This window comes from Macrobrachium nipponense, chromosome 34 (assembly GCF_015104395.2).
Source record: "Macrobrachium nipponense isolate FS-2020 chromosome 34, ASM1510439v2, whole genome shotgun sequence".
NCBI classification, from domain to species: Eukaryota; Metazoa; Arthropoda; class Malacostraca; order Decapoda; family Palaemonidae; genus Macrobrachium; species Macrobrachium nipponense.
In genome coordinates, this window is record NC_061095.1 from 44,906,641 (window position 1) to 44,922,284 (window position 15,644).

The window sequence follows — 15,644 nt, forward strand, 5'->3', positions numbered from 1 at the left end:
GAAAAAACATTCTACAGCTCAAAATTTAAGTCCCCCCACAAAAACTGCATTAAGGAACTAGAAAAATACACGTGCCACTTTACAAAACTAGCACAAAGCATCACGTCCCTACATAGCTTTTATAGCTCGAGTTGAAGAGAAAGAAAGGCGTAAGAGGTAGAAAAACACTTTCCCTAGCATACCACAGATGGAGAAACAGGAGCCCGGGGAAGGGGAGAACATATACAGTCTGCTTACCATTCTCCACCACTACAAGTCCTCCTAAGGACTCCAGGTTTTCAAAAACATGGCAGAAGCACATTCTTGACTGAACATCCTCCTTCCTAACCAAGACTACTGGGAGCTCTAAGCACTGCGGCTTAGTTTTACGAGGTTATGGTCAAATATATTGGTCCTACGAGGTGTGCCTGAAAAAGGTCTTTAAATTAATGATTTAAATCGATAAGAGATGCAGGTTTTTCCGTTCAACAAGACAGGAAAAATAAAGAGATCCGGTAAATAAACAATACAAATAACCAGATACAAAACTTTGGCTAGACACTAAAGAATGTTCCAAGCAAACTTTCTATGACTTAACCAGCAGTCTTGGTTAGGAACGAGGATGTTCAATCAAGAATGTGCTTCTGCCGTGTTTTTGACCACCTGGAGTCCTTAGGACGACTTGTAGTAGTGGAGAACGGTAAGCAGACCGAATATGTTCTCAACCCGCCCATCCCGGAGCCCCTGTCTCCGTCTGTGGTATGCTAGGGAGAGTGTTCTTCTGCCTCTTACGCCTTTCTTTCTCTTCAACTTGAGGTGTAAAAGTTATGTAGGCACGTGATGCTTTGTGCTGGATTTGTGAAGTGGCACGTGTATTTTTCTATTTCCTCAATGCAGTTTTTTTTTGGGGGGGACTTAATTTTTGGGCCGTAGAATGTTTTTGTAAATCAAAATTAATTCTTAAGTTTGCAAGTTTATTTTACTTGTGAATTTTCTCAAAGCAATTCACCCTCCAAGAAAAAAGTAAAAGTCCATATTAAGAAACCAAACTTAAATAACCTTCTTTCTGAATAAATTAATTTTGTTTCCGCACTGAATACGATGATTATATATCTATTAATTATTACCCAGTAGTATATTATCATATATATACATATATATTATATATGTAAATATATATATGTAAATATATATATATACATACTATATTTATATATATATAATATATATATATATATATTATATATTATTATATATATATACTGCTTAGTAACAAATAATGATTTTCTGTATTACTTGACCATCTCCTTTCCTCCAGCTCTACGACAAACAATGTGTAATAATTTATAGTAATATAATAATTATATTAAATTTTATAGTATATTTATATTAATATATAATTAATTATTATTAATATATATATATATACTATATATATATATGTGTGTGTGTGTGTGTGTGTGTGTGTGTGTGTGTGTTGTATGTTTGTGTGTGATTTTTTCATCTCTATTTTCTTTTCTTTAGTACATGATAGGAATTAACAAGGTTTCTTTGTTCAAAGGAGGAACGTGTGAAAATCTTAGCTCCTCCCTTTTCAAGGTTAGGTCTTTCGGTTTTAACCAATCAAATTGGCAGTGACAGATTGTAAGGATGTCCCAAAATAGGCCCCAACGAATACCCTACTAGAACCCAAACCCAAAGGGACACCCCCTCAAGGATACATGACCTGAACGAGGTGCGTTTCTAAATGAGAAGCCTACCAATTACTACAGGAAAGATGACAGGAAGGCATTTTTGTAGAAAGTCTGTAGCCACTCAGACATAAGAAAGCTTTCAGGAGATGCCAGACCCAGAGCCAAAATTAAAACCTCAGAGGCGGAGCCAAAGGATCGCATTCGAATAAAAAAGCTGGACATAGCGAGAGAAGGCAGTGGAGAAAGAGAAGCAGAGAAGCAGAAGCAGACAGAGAAGAAGCAGAGACAGAGGGGGGAGCAGAAGTGAGGAAAGAAGCAGAGAAGCAGAGACAGAGAAGAAGTTCGAAGTGAAGGGTGTGGATATAGAGTGTAAAGGGATAATATTGAACTCAGGTAAAACTCCCCTGGCGCCAAATAGACTTGCAAAGAAAACAAAGTGCCTTCAGAATAATTTGTCTCGGTCCAGGCACCCTAAATCAGTAAAGGTGGAAGAGATATTATAAGTTTCCCCATCAAGAATAAAGACATAAGGACGCATCAATTTAATTTTTCCCAAATAATATAACTAACAATTCTCGTGTGTAGCAACTAACTATATAATTACTCCTCACTGCCAAATCCATTCCAGTTGGCCCCCTCCGGCCGATTCGCTTCCTTAGATCTGTAGCCACCGAGTCACGCTACAGCAGTAATAAGAAGGCATGGAAAGGAGCTGCTAGGAGAGACATCTGGTATCATATGGGAAGAAACGGAGAGTGGGTGGTGGGATGAAGACATTGAGAAAGTAGTAAAAGATAAGAAGGAGGCAAAGAAAAGATGGGAAGAGTCACAGTCAGTGGAAGACAGAAATAGGTACAGAGAGAAAAACAAGGTGGTGAAAAAGGTGGTAGCCCAAGCTAAAGCAAAGTCGTATGATGATGTGTATAATGAGCTGGGGACAAAGGAAGGATTAAAGAAGATGATCAAGCTATCAAAGGCTAGAAATAAGAGCACCAAAGATATAACACATATCAAACAAATAAAGGATCAAGAGGGTGTAGTGCTTAGAAAGGAGGAAGACATTGTGAAGAGATGGAAAGAATATTTCGAACAGTTGTTAAATGAAGAAAATAATAGACTAATAAGAGAGGATGGGCAAGTGAACATTGGCATGGTAATGAGGTTTTCTAGGCAAGAGGTACTAAATGCACTGAAGAAGATGAAGAATGGGAAGGCAACCGGACCAGACATGATCCCGGTGGAGGCATGGAAAGCATTAGGAGATGAAGGAGTGGATATACTGTACGATCTTATGATAAAGATCCTTGAACAGGAAAAGATACCAAATGAGTGGCGTGGGAGTATATTGATCCCAATTTTTAAAGGGAAAGGCGATGTCCAAGAGTGTGGTAATATAGGGGCATTAAATTGATGTCCCACACTTTGAAGATACTGGAAAGGATGATAGATGCTAGACTGAAGAGAAGAAGTACAAATAGGTAAAGAGCAGATGGGATTTATGAAGGGAAAGGGGAAACAACAGATGGGTATATTTTTGTCTGAGGCAAATAATGGAGAAATTCGGGGAAAAGGGGAAAGACAAAGGGACCTACATATGGTATTCATTGACCTTGAAAAGGCTTATGACCGAGTCCCGAGACAAGAGGTATGGAGGAGCCTGAGGGAGAAGATGGTGCCAGAGAAGTATGTGCGATTGATACAAGAGATGTACCGGAATGTATTTACCAGAGTGAGGAGCAGTGTTGGGGAGACAGAAGGTTTTGAGGTGAGAGTAGGATTACACCAGGGGTCGGCTCTGAGCCCATTTATCTTTAACATAGTGATGGATGTTATAATAGAGGAAGTAAGGGAGACAGTACCATGGAACATATTGTATGCGGATGATATTGTTCTGTGTGCAGAGAGCAGGGAGAGATGGAAGTGAAATTGGAAAGATGGAGACAAGTACTGGAGGACAGAGGAATGAGAATAAGTAGATCCAAGACAAAATATATGTGTACCACCACTGAGGGGGATGATAGAGAAAGTATTCAGCTTGGTGGAGAGCAAATAAGGAGAGTTGATAAGTTTAAGTATTTGGGATCTTTTGTTAACGCTGGAGGAAGTATGGAAGAAGAAGTAAAACATCGGGTACAGGCAGGCTGGAACAACTGGAGAGCGGCCTCGGGAGTTCTTTGTGACAAAAGAGTGCCGCTTAGGTTAAAAGGAAAATTTCACAAGATGGTGGTAAGAACAGCAATGCTGTATGGTACGGAAACAGCAAGCATGAGAAAAGCAGAGCAGAAGAAGATGGATGTGGCAGAAATGAGAATGCTTAGGTGGATGTCTGGGGTAACAAGAGTGGATAGGATCAGAAATGACTACATAAGGGGGTCAACTAAGGTGGTGGAAGTATCAAAGAAAGTGCAGGAGGGGAGGCTGAGATGGTATGGACACCTGTTGAGGAGAGATGAGGACCACGCTGGGAGACATACTATGGGGGTGGAGGTGCAAGGAAGAAGAAAAAGAGGGAGACCAAGAAAGAGATGGAAGGACTGTGTGAGAGGAGACTTAAATGAGAAGGGAATTGATGAGGCAGAAGCACAAGATAGAAATAGATGGAAATAGCTCATCCGAAACGGCGACCCCATATAAAAATGGGAACAAGCTGGAAGAAGAAGAAGAAGATATATATATATATATATATATATATATATATATAATATATATAATATATTATATATATATATATATATATATATAATATATATATACTATATATATATATATATATCATATATATATATATATATATATATAGTAATAAATATATATATATATATATATATATATATTTCTGCATTTATTCTATTTAAAAATTATGTATGCTCAGTAATGTTACCTAACAAAGTCTAAGGCATTAATATAGTACCATATTTGTCGAAAAAAATTAGATTCGGTATGATTTATTATTATTAATAAAGCAATTAACTTCATTGTTTTCAGAAGCAGAGGTTTTGTGACTTTTTTTTTTGTGTGTGTTGTACCCTCGCGCCCTTGAACAATTCGAAGACTGCCTCGGTCACTTTTCCCCAAGTACGTCTGAAACAGGAAGTGCTAATGGCCTCTGCAGCTGTCGCTTTCCTGAGACGTTTTTTTTAAATTAAGCACTGATGATCAGATTTTCATTCACTCCGGATCGTTCGCCACTCTTCTTTCCGATATGCTCTCCCTTATATACACACTGATTCATATAACATGACTTCCTTTATATATTCTCATGGGACCATGTAGTTGATAGAAGAGAGAGAGAGAGAGAGAGAGAGAGAGAGAGAGAGAGAGAGAGAGAGAGAGAGAGATTTATACTTTTGAAATATTTCTTATATACTCAACATATATAAATTTGAAGATGGTTAATTGTAGATGGGGGAAAAAATTACACAAAGTCTTGGTATGTACTGTAGTCGGGACTACAGTACATACCTCTCTTTATTTCAAAAAGGCTATTTTTGGTTTGGTGTAAACGAAAACTAAGTCAACTTTAACTTTTCTAGAATAGCTACAGTTCCATGATTTTTTCGTATTATGGAACTAAATACGGTGTTAAGGAGATGTTTTCGATGAAAGAAACGATAACAAAAATCGCCTAACAAAACGGAGACGGAGGTTTTTCAGTGCTACAGAGAAGCTTACAATTATATGGTGACATGAAGAAATTGATAAAAGGGAGAGAGAGACTGCAAAGTCCAATGGAACACTCCTGACCCTCCTAATTACACTACCTATATATTTTATACACGTCAATGCACACATTAGCAGAAATATTTCATTAATGTATTGTGAAACATTTTAGGAAATTAGCACCTGTAGTTTTTAGGGTAATGCTTCTGTTGATGAAACTCTCTTTTCACTTTTTCCTGTAGATCTAATCACTCCGGAAACATTATATTTGTTGAAGAAGATTCCTTAATAGGCCAACTGTTTTGGTGAAAAACCTTTATTACCATTATCCGATCAAACTCCACACGAACAACCCACCTCTTCACAATACTGGAAGACCAAAACGCACTTTGATGGGAGACTTCCAGGCACTGATTTTGCTTTAGAAAGTTAAACTTCTTATTATCAGTATATAATATTAATTGAAAGACACCACTCCAAGCCAAGAATGACTGAGGGGAAAAATAATACATTAATTTTCAAGCGCAAGAGAAACATCATTAAGTCACGAGAAACATTTTGCTCTCGTTAATCGTACCCAACATGACACAGTCATCAGAGGACTATCTGAGTAAATAATGATATTGAAAGTTTGCTTTACAAAAGTTTGGCGTCGTTGGTTATTCTCATTAATATTTCTTGAGCCAGAAGCACCACTTACATCCAAACGTCACAGGCATTCTTTTTCTTTTACTACATAAATGAGGTCCTGCGTCCGGAAGTTTACGCTCATTGACCAAATGGCAACCAAAACTAGATTCTCTTTGATGATTCATCTCTCTCTCTCTCTCTCTCTCTCTCTCTCTCCCAAAACTCAGAAGGTTAACTTCCCAGAACCTAGTTCTCGACTTTTTTTCTGTATAAATTTGGGGATGAAATAGCCATCCTGCTACAATGCCAAAAGCAGTGGCTGTTTAAAAAATATATGAGGCCCATAAACAACGTAATCTAAAAAAAAATCCGTTTGGAATTGTTATAAAAAGAAACTCGTTTTATATAGTTTACGATGAACGAGAATCGTAAACTATATAAAACGAGTTTCTTTGTATAACACTTCCTAGCGGATTTATTTATTTATTTATTTTAGATTACGTTGTTTATGGACCCCATATATTTTTTTAAACAGCCACTGCTCTTGGCATTGTAGCAGGATGGCTATTTCATCCCAAAATTTATACAGACAAAAAGCCGAGAACTAGGTTCTGGCCACTTTTCTAACAGATACGTCTACGACTGTGATAGTCACACTTACTGGATATGCTTGTTCCTACAAAGCCTAACATTCAAATGAAGAATCAAAGGAGAAACAATTGAGCCGGTACCCATAATATAAAAGCAAATAAAAAATCAATAACGCCTGTGGAAGGGTTTGAACTCGCATCCAGGAAGTGAAAACGAGGTAACGTTGGTTCTTCATTTGTATCTGAGGGATTGAGGAAGCAAATGTATACTATATAGGGAGAAATATAAATTCAATTGTTATGCCTAGTAGCCTTCCATTTTCACATAGGAGAAAACTGATGGCCTCATATTGATTGGATCATCTTCTCGTAGTTTTCTATACCCTAAAATGTAAATTTTTGGATGGTAATATTTCCTTGTACATCAATAATTGTATATTCTGTCTTCAATATTTTCAGAGGAAATAAATATAAAAAACGATGAACTTTGTTCCAACTACAGCATCGTCATTCGCCCACAGCCAGGGAGAGCTGTCGCCCATTCAGCTGAATGAACCTTTGATGTGGGGAAATGGCTTTCCTGCAGTCAGGAGACCAATTACATCCGGAAGCCTTCCACAGTTTGAGAGGAGGATTCTCCCTTCATGTTATGTTCGTCTTAACGTTTAAGACAGCCTGCTTATCAAAGACAGAAACGGGAATGTTAACACTCCAAAACTCAAAAAGAAGGTTAGAAAATTGCCGCCTTGACTTCATAGATGAAGCCTATTAGTTTACGGAATTGCTTTTTTTTTTTTTCTCTCTACAAGAATCCATCATATCCCTATTTCTACAAGTCCGTATTTTTCAATTTGTTCCTTATGATAAACCAGTTACCGTACGACACAAAATGAAACGAAGGATACACAAGCTGGTGTGTTGGACGATTTTATTTTTCCTTCTGATATCACTGCGATAGTTGAAGCCTCTAATAGATATCGCCACTCGATGCTCGTAAGGGAGGCTAGAACAATATACACTATAATCAAGAATTGCTGTTTAAGGTAATACTTATCCTTTCTGTTTACATTCCCATATTCTCTGATTCAACCTGTAACTCTCATAACTTAGTCAAAATGGAAGTCCTAAAATGGCCTCTGTGTCCGCCTTTGCTTCAGTTTATATTTTGACTTGTTTTTAGACTTTTTCTTGCACATTTCGGTTTAGAGATTAATCCAAACACGTTTCACGGCGGTTACACTGGTCATATTCTCAAATCCTTTCTAAGGAAATATATATTTTTTGAGATTGATTGTTATTCTTCGCCACCACTTGCATAAGATCTGTCTTGATCTTATTGCTCCTTCTTAGGAAAATTTATGTCTAGTTTGTGGTTCTTTATTATTTCGTGATTCTCTTTGACAGATATGAATCTCGCCCATGACTTACACCTCTTTTGTAATGACACTACTCATGTCATTCTTCCCCTGAAATCAAGAGGAGAGTTCTTCTCGCAGTGAAGCATTCTTATAACAGTTATCTACCTGACAGCTTAAACAACTACCTTTGGTAGTTTTTTTTTTCTTTTTTAAATTCCTGTACTGATAAAATCCAGAATTCTTTCTTATTCATACTCATCTTCAGTTTATAACTTTCCAATGTTGAAATAACAAGTCTGATTTCCCTTTTACGTTCATCCCCCGCTCTTGGGTGTTTTACAGTTTTATAGACCAGAATGACAATTGTATACACTGTGCATCTTTATTTCATCGGTGTCTTTTTACTTTGGATTACATGTTCAGTATGAAAATATATAATACATCCAATGTTTCTTTAACAAAGGGGTAAGGTGGGAAAACTATGAGCATTCATGAGCAAGAAAATGATTGATCTAAGCTTTCTTTGACAAATATTGAGAATCTTTGCTGAGGGATGATAGATGAGTGTGGTTGGTCGGGGTCTTTTGGAAGACTTAGGTTTCTCTTCTGGAGACTGGATGTCTGTCATTCTTCGGTTGATCTAAAACAGAGAAACATGTACATATTAGTTAGTCGCATATATTGACTCAGAACCAGGGTATAGAGTATAACAACCGTTAGATTAACTCTTTCCGCAACCGCCTTCTAGGGGAATAGTGGAGAAATACCAATAACTGGATTGGAAGAACATGGTGGATCCAAATAAGAGAGAGAGAGAGAGAGAGAGAGATAAAGAGAGAGAGAGAGAGAGAGAGAGAGAGAGAGAGAGAGAGAGAGAGAGATATCTTGTGACTTTAGCTGACGTTCATCCCGTGCCTAAATCTTAGGCTAACAGCTCTGGTTGAGTTGCCGTGAGATTATCCTGGGATTATTTGCCGCCGATCAGTTGTAAATACTTGCCTCTGATACAGTAAATGTTTCAAATCTGAGATTCTGTCAATTTATTTACTGAGTGATGTCATTTATCAGAAAACAGTTATGGGTTAGCATACGATAAAAAAAATTATAGGAATAGAGTAATTATTGGCAATTCAGAGATGAATCACGTACTGACACAGAAGAGATTCATAAAAGAATTTTCAAGGCCATGATAACTAAACTGACAAAAGAAGATCTACGGTACCACTCACAAGGGGAAATGTCGAGGGGAGGTAATGAGTGGTTTTACATTCTCAACTAAAACTGGAAATTCCCTCTTTCCAGCTACGCGGCACTTGAAATCATTCATTATTTGAGATATACGGAATAGAAGAATTCCTCTTTTAAAACATCAATCCTAAGCAAATTACAAGCCCCAGTTACTCTGCAAGGTTACTTGGTATAGACCTCCTGATCGATGTAAATTTAATGTCTTCGAACTTGTGTTGTCTTATGCAACTCCTGATTAAAAGCCATACATTGAAAACATACAGCTAAATGAAAATCAGCCTGCCTTTCGCATGTCCAAGTATGGTGCGATCGACTGAACTATCACCATAAATCTCAGGGCATGGGAGGAAAGCAAACTGATTATGCCCAGAGAGTTAAGCCATGAATGGCTAAGTCTTAATGTTCCTGAACTGTTCTGAAGTTAATTACAGAAAAACCTTAACAAAGAGGTTTTAATAAAGTGGCAAATAAAAGACTGAAGTGACAGATGGAGGCTGTACCGAATATAATCGAATTAATGGTTTCCTATCCAGGAGTGATTCATGATCAGTCGGGCTCGTAATTCAGTCCTCAGTGGGAGCAATGAAGTCTAGATAATATCATCAGAGAAGATAATATGTTTTGTTTCTGAACTGGTTTAAAGGGATTGACATTCAATACAAAGGCTTCCAAATGAAATATTGATCATTCGAAGGAACATTTTACATTTCCGATTCCTTTTGAGTTAGTTTAACAGCTCGGCCAGTTTTGGAAATTTGGTCTACTGACACATTCCTACAATTAAGGGAAGTGTCCAAAATATAGCAATACAACAAACGGAACATTTCATGAGTACCTTTATCACGACTCAACGAAAAAGTAGGGAATTGGTTTTAGTGCAAGTATTGAATATGAGAAGAAAAAAAATGATAAAATTAATAGTAAATATTCCAGAAAACTGTCAAGGCGAATTTAAAATGTTTTATGATCAAAGAAAAGAACCGGGGATATAGTTTTGTGGATTTTTCGTAAATACTCACTGCAGTAACTATTCAAAGGAACGAACCATAGTATTACTCAGTTTTAGCAAAGGGATAATTTTGTACGCTTGAAAACAGAACAGAATGAAACAATGAAAGTGGAAAGAGCAGATATGAAATTAAAACAGAAAGAATAAATAGTCAATTTCTTGTAGAACGGGAAGGTACAATAATCCAGAAAGTACAAAAGGAATGAAATCGAAAGATCGTGAAGAGAAGAGAGAATAGTCAAGCAAATCTGCAATGGCTTATTTCGAAGGCATTAACGATGGACCGAGTATAGTAGTAGAAATCCACAACATATATGCTGGGGCAACAAAAAAACATACCGACCATTAAATACCAAAATCCTCACCTGTCAGGTGCAAGTTATTTTTGGTACCCAATGGCCAGAACCTACACCGAGTATTTAGTCAGAGTGAAACGTTTGTGAAATAAAATAATAATAATAATAATAATAATAATAATAATAATAATAATAATAATAATAATAATAATAATAATAATAATAATAATAATACACCCACGAATAGCAGAACAACTCCAGCATTGTATCTCAAATCACCAAGCACCCAAATGGATGACCACAGGAAGAACATCCTTAGTACAAAAAGACAAGAGTAAGGGAAATATAGCCAGTAACTACAGGCCTATCACCTGCCTACCAATATGTGGAAGTTACTAACAGGTATCATCAGTGAAAGGCTATACAACTACCTAGAGGAAACAAACACCATCCCCTCCAACCAACAGAAAGGCTGCAGAAGGAAGTGTAGGGGCACAAAAGACCAGCTCCTGATAGACAAAATGGTAATGAAGAACATTAGGAGAAGGAAAACCAACCTAAGCATGGCATGGATAGACTATAAGAAAGCCTTCGACATGATACCACACACATGGCTAATAGAATGCCTGAAAATATATGGGGCAGAGGAAAATACCATCAGCTTCCTCAAAAATACAATGCGCAACTGGAATACAATACTTACAAGCTCTGGAATAAGACTAGCAGAGGTTTAATATCAGGAGAGGGATCTTCCAGGGCGACTCACTGTCCCCACTACTCTTCGTAGTAGCCATGATTCCCATGACAAAAGTACTACAGAAGATGGATGCCGGGTACCAACTCAAGAAAAGAGGCAACAGAATCAACCATCTGATGTTCATGGACGACATCAAGCTGTATGGTAAGAGCATCAAGGAAATAGATACCCTAATCCAGACTGTAAGGATTGTATCTGAGGACATCAGGATGGAGTTTGGAATAGAAAAATGCGCCTTAGTCAACATACAAAAAGGCAAAGTAACGAGAACTGAAGGGATAAAGCTACCAGATGGGAGCAACATCAAACACATAGAAGAGACAGGATACAATACCTGGGAATAATGGAAGGAGGAGATATAAAACACCAAGAGATGAAGGACATGATCAGGAAAGAATATATGCAGAGACTCAAGGCGATACTCAAGTCAAAACTCAACGCCAGAAATATGATAAAAGCCATAAACACATGGGCAGTGCCAGTAATCAGATACAGCGCAGGATAGTGGAAATGGACGAAGGCAGAACTCCGCAGCATAGATCAGAAAACCAGGAAACATATGACAATACACAAAGCACTACACCCAAGAGCAAATACGGACAGACTATACATAACACGAAAGGAAGGAGGGAGAGGGCTTCTAAGTATAGAGGACTGCGTCAACATCGAAAACAGAGCACTGGGGCAATATCTGAAAACCAGTGAAGACGAGTGGCTAAAGAGTGCATGGGAAGAAGGACTAATAAAAGCAGACGAAGACCCAGAAATATACAGAGACAGGAGAAAGACAGAAAGAACAGAGGACTGGCACAACAAACCAATGCATGGACAATACATGAGACAGACTAAAGAACTAGCCAGCGATGACAATTGGCAATGGCTACAGAGGGGAGAGCTAAAGAAGGAAACTGAAGGAATGATAACAGCGACACAAGATCAGGCCCTAAGAACCAGATATGTTCAAAGTACGATAGACGAAAATAACATCTCTCCCCATATGTAGGAAGTGCAATACGAAAAGTGAAACCATAAACCACATAGCAAGTGAATGCCCGGCACTTGCACAGAACCAGTACAAAAAGAGGCATGATTCAGTAGCAAAAGCCCTCCACTGGAGCCTGTGCAAGAAACATCAGCTACCTTGCAGTAATAAGTGGTACGAGCACCAACCTGAAGGAGTGATAGAAACGATCAGGCGAAGATCCTCTGGGACTATGGTATCAGAACGGATAGGGTGATACTGCAAACAGACAGATGTGACGTTGATTGACAAAGTCAAGAAGAAAGTATCACTCATTGATGTCGCAATACCATGGACACCAGAGTTGAAGAGAAAGAGAGGGAAAATTGGATAAGTATCAAGATCTGAAAATAGAAATAAGAAGGATATGGGATATGCCAGTGGAAATCGTACCCATAATCATAGGAGCACTAGGCACGATCCCAAGATCCCTGAAAAGGAATCTAGAAAAACTAGAGGCTGAAGTAGCTCCAGGGCTCATGCAGAAGAGTGTGATCCTAGAAACGGCACACATAGTAAGAAGAGTGATGGACTCCTAAAGGAGGCAGGATGCAACCCGGAACCCCACACTATAAATACCACCCAGTCGAATTGGAGGACTGTGATAGAGTAAAAAAAAAAAAAAAATAATAATAATAATAATAATAATAATAAAAATAGCTGAAAAACATTTAATGAGGACCTTGGTAAATTCTATCAACCACAAATAGTAAATTCGCCCCAAGAATTTTCATTTCATAACTCCAAATAATATCTCAGTTTCCCAGTAGCGTTAGTGATCATTTGCCATATTCCCTCAGACGTTTTATAAATTCCCTCGTGCTTTGTTAAATATTTTATTCTAATATTAATTTTTGAAACGTTGTTGGAGTTGGAAGATGTAGGCTAATAATAAAAACGAAACTGGAAAAGGAGTGAGAAATTCCATGAATATTGGTTTTCGTCGCGATTTCTGTGGCTTCCGTGAAATTCCATTCATCGTCTTCAAGCCAGTTCCTGCAAAGGGCGTCATTTTGGGACCTTTTTGTAAAGGCTGTCCCCGCAGGCATTACAGGTTCGATATTCGTGTAGGATTATAAACTTTGAGTGTTTATGAAAAGCTAATTAAACGTTTATGGAAAATTTCCGGAGTAGAACAACTTAAAATAAAAATGGTATCGTGCTCTCCTTACAGAAATGAATGATAAACCAATGCGAGTCCTGGCAGGCGGGATAGAAGGAAAAACCAAGTTAGTCTTATGTCCAGAAAAAAACGATGGTCATTAGATCAGAGTCGAGCAACGAAGTCTTTAGGACCAAATGGGAACATTAGGACGTTTATTTATATCGGAAAAGAGGAAAGATGATTTAGAGTCGAGTAACTTAGGAATAAAAAAATTTCTTTCAAGTGAGCGTTTTATTTTTTGATGGTATGTGTCACATAAATGTTTCTACTACAATAATTTATAGCATTTATTCTAGATCGCTCTTATTATACTTTTTTTATGATTCATGTACAAAATGATTTTAAATGCAAGAGTCGATGCTTCTGATACACATTCACACACACTCATATATATATATATATATATATATATATATATATATATATATATATATATATATATGTATATATATATATATATATATATAATATATATAATATAATATATATATATATATATATATATATATATATATATATATATATATATATATACAAGGATATTACTGTGGATCCCTCTATTGCATATACATATATATATATATATATATATATATATATATATATATATAATATATATATATATATATATATATATATATATATATATATATATAATATATAATAATATGCATTAAGCAACAAATGCCCTTTAATATCTAATTCGCTCTAGCTCGGAATTAATATATTTTCGTATATTCGTATCGGTTAACCTAAGGGAAATTTTTAGTTTATAATGACGTCGTCCTCTCGTGGGTTCGAACCAGCGCCCAGCAGACTGTGGTGAATTTTTAATTTATCGAGATTTATTTTTTGCAAGGGTAATAAGATTTTAAGCGTATAACATAGTTATCAGTGCCCTTTTTTGGCTGTGGAAAGAGAAGAGAGAGAGAGAGAGAGAGAGAGAGAGAGTGAGAAGAGAGAGAGAGAGAGATTGCGTTCATATGACAGAGAGTATTCATATATGAGAGAAGATAATTAAAGGATGAATCATGTCCTCTTTCAAAACTCGAAGAAAATAAAAACAGATTCCATTTCAAAAAGAAACGTGATGAAAAATCTCCGTTTTTTGCTTAATGATCACAGACTCCGAACTTGAATAATTCTTTTGGAAATAGGGAAGCCTGCTTCCTAATTAAGCTCTTTAATGTGGATAAGGTCACCTCTGTACATTCCGACACATTTGTCGCACACCCCGGAAGAAAACTTTCTCCCTTAAAAGCAGAGAATAATTCTTCCCCTCGTTAGCTTCTTCAGTGCCCTCAAGTAATCCTCCACATTCAGAGATTCGGTTCCCTGCAGACACTTCCAAATGGCGACCACGGTTATAATGTGCCTCTACAAAGTGAATGCGCCCTTTTGAGAATGCAATGAAATTTTCCCATAAAATTGTCCATAGAAGGCGCATTTGACGAATTTTGTTTCTAAGCACGGGCGTTTGCTTTTTTGAAAAATTAATCTCCCATATATTTTTCCTGTTAATGCTAAGTCCATTTTGCAAGATTTAATACAATGAATCTATTTAAGGAAATCTTTTAACGCTTCGCCACTTGTAGGTGCGATGAGTATGATTACAGATGACCTCCATAGTATATATATATATATATATATATATATATATATATATATATATATATATATATATATATATATATATATATATATATATATATATATAGTTACATTTTTGGTTTAGGTGTGGCAAGATGAACTGAACACCTAATTTAGGAAATTGCCTTATGGGCCACTTACCCAGAACCAATATATAAACAAAGGTAACCTTAACTTCTAGTTTACATCTAAGCAAAGGGAAAGGTCATCGTGAAAAGCACATGGTTACTAAATTATTTTATTTACAGTTCAAACAAGGGAAGTAAATCATGACTGGTATGCAAGCCAGCAAAATGAGTGCAACAATAACTTACAAAAAGTTTTACACTTTCATTGGCTTTTCAGAACGATATAGAATTTACATAATGGTAACGCAAATGAAAGCAGTGGCTCGTGATATACATATTGCAATCTGACACTCAGTTGCAGAAGCAGAGGTAAGATTGAATTAATTGCCTTCTACATGATAGGTCAATGGCACAAAACACGAGGGGACGAGATAACATCTCTAGAATTAGATTTCACAGATGACAATGCATGAAAGGTTCTCTCACTTGTAATAATCTGTCACAATGGAGGAATGATTT